Raw genomic sequence first — 2,161 nt, 5'->3', positions numbered from 1 at the left:
GGTTTTCTCATGGTGCCCATGAAGCCTCTCTGATGAGCATTGTGACTGGCTGGACTATTGAAGAGCAGAGAGATGGGCCATGCGTCAAATTTAAAAATACATAGATTCTGACAACACTGATAATGCATGCACACGGCAGGCAGGGTCTGGAAGAGGACAGGAAGAAATTCTAGTAGTTAGGTGTTGGCTAAAGTCTTTATTCTTGGACATTTTGGTGATGGCATGTTTAACAGATAATGAAAATGGGAAAGAGCTGCTAGCCGGCTAGAGAGAATTATCTGGTGGTAGGCTTCTCTTGGCTGCCTTCGTCTCTGAGTTCGATGGGGCCAGCCAATCTAAAAGTGTCAGAGGACATTTTCCTGGACTTCTTTTAGCTGCTCCCCTAGCTTCTGCTCCTTTCCCAGGGATCTCTCTTTCAGAGCAAGCATCCAGTGGTACCAATCTGCTGCATGAGATTCCCTGGGGGGAGGGGGGGTTGCACCACTAATGTATCCTGGGCTTTGACTTCTCAAGCTCCCACCACCTCCCAGAGCCTCAGTTGAAGCACAGCGTAAATCAGAGGTTCTCAATCTTCCTGACATTTCTGACCCTTGAATACAGCTCCTCATGTTGTGGTGATTCCCAATCATGAAATTATATTTGTTGTTACTTCATAACTGTAGTTTTGCTACGGTTGTGGATCATAATATGAATACATGTGGTTTCTGACAGTCTTACATGACCCCATGTAAGAGGGGTCGAGACCCACAGGTTGAGAAACCTTAGCATAAAAATGTCTGTGCAGGGTGCTATTAGATTCCGTCCACTTTCATATATGATTTTGCCAGCCAATCCATGCTAGATTAATTAATTAAAGAGACACTAGGTTTCAAAGAGAAGCCTGGTATAGGAAACAACCTGTCTTCCCAGCAGATGGGTGGTCAAGTGACCTCTTGCCTTGGTATGGACTGTAAGCATCCTCTCTGAGTGTCTTCATACTAGGTAGGCTGTATATGCCTGAAGATAGTTTGGGCTGTCTACTGAGAACAGTTTCAGAGGTGCTTTGCTTTCTCTTAAGTATTTAGTTGACTGACCAAGGGCCACTCCTGACACGGAAGCTGGGCTTCCACGTGGGTGCAAATCTGCAAAAACTCTCATGTCACCTATTTGCCTGTGAACGCGGAAGTGGGCGTGCCTGTGAAATGGCTGGGCGTGCCAGTGTCAGAGCAGGTGGACGGTGGAGATGCCGAGTTGGGTTTTTGAACAGCGCATCGTTGCACTGACGGTGTGCACAGCTCAGGGAATGTGTGGTTTTCAATTGAGCAAATTTTGGGGAGCTTTGTGATCTACAAGAATAAGACCACCGTGTGTCAGTTTGAAGTGTGCGATCTTACCTGCGTCTGCATTATGTGTCCCCTTCTGTGTGTCTTTGGGCAAACGTCCCGCTTTAGTAAGGCATTTATTTGTTCGTTATTGTGTGCGAGTCTGTGCGGCAGTGCCTGGGTCCTGTTTGCGGCTGCTTGCTGGCTTTCCAGTTTCACTTGCGCCTGCAGTCACGCTTGCACGTGCGCCAGCCTCCGTGAGCACGTCCCCGAGTGACCTGTGTGCGGTGCCCGGGGACCTTTGGGTCGTGCGCACTCGCTGCCAGACTGTGCTGGCGAACGCACCTCCACATGTCTGGGAGCACGTCTCCAGTCGTGTGCACGCTCCGTGTGCTCGCCACCCGCGTGTGTGTGTGTGTGCAAGGCGCTGCGCGCTGCGGCCGGAGGACCGCGCCAGGTTCCACGCGCCCCGCGTCCCCCCCTCACCCCCCGCCCCCCGCACCGCAGCGGGCCCCGCGATTGGCCGCCCGCTCCTCCAGCCGTCACCTCCTCCCCCGCCCCGCGCGCCCGCGGTCCCCGCTGTCCCCCGCGGTTCCGGCGAGGCCGCGCCGCGCCGCGCTCCGCTCCCATTGGCTGCGCGCGCCTTTGTGTGGCGGCAGCTGCGGCCCCAGCGCCTTTGAATGTCGAGAGGGGCCGGGAAGGGAGCCTTTCCATGGGCCATCTGTCTCCCCGCCAGCCGCCGCCCCGCCGCCCGCGCCCCGCGCTCCGCCTCCCGCCCCGGCGGCTCCCGCAGCCCCGCCGCCCGCGCCCCGGAGCCGCGCCACAAAGGGCCCGCGCGCAGCCGCCGCCGCTGCGCGAGG

This window comes from Grammomys surdaster, unplaced genomic scaffold (genome assembly GCF_004785775.1).
Source record: "Grammomys surdaster isolate TR1022 unplaced genomic scaffold, NIH_TR_1.0 1036, whole genome shotgun sequence".
NCBI lineage: Eukaryota > Metazoa > Chordata > Mammalia > Rodentia > Muridae > Grammomys > Grammomys surdaster.
This window is presented reverse-complemented; position numbering follows the sequence as displayed.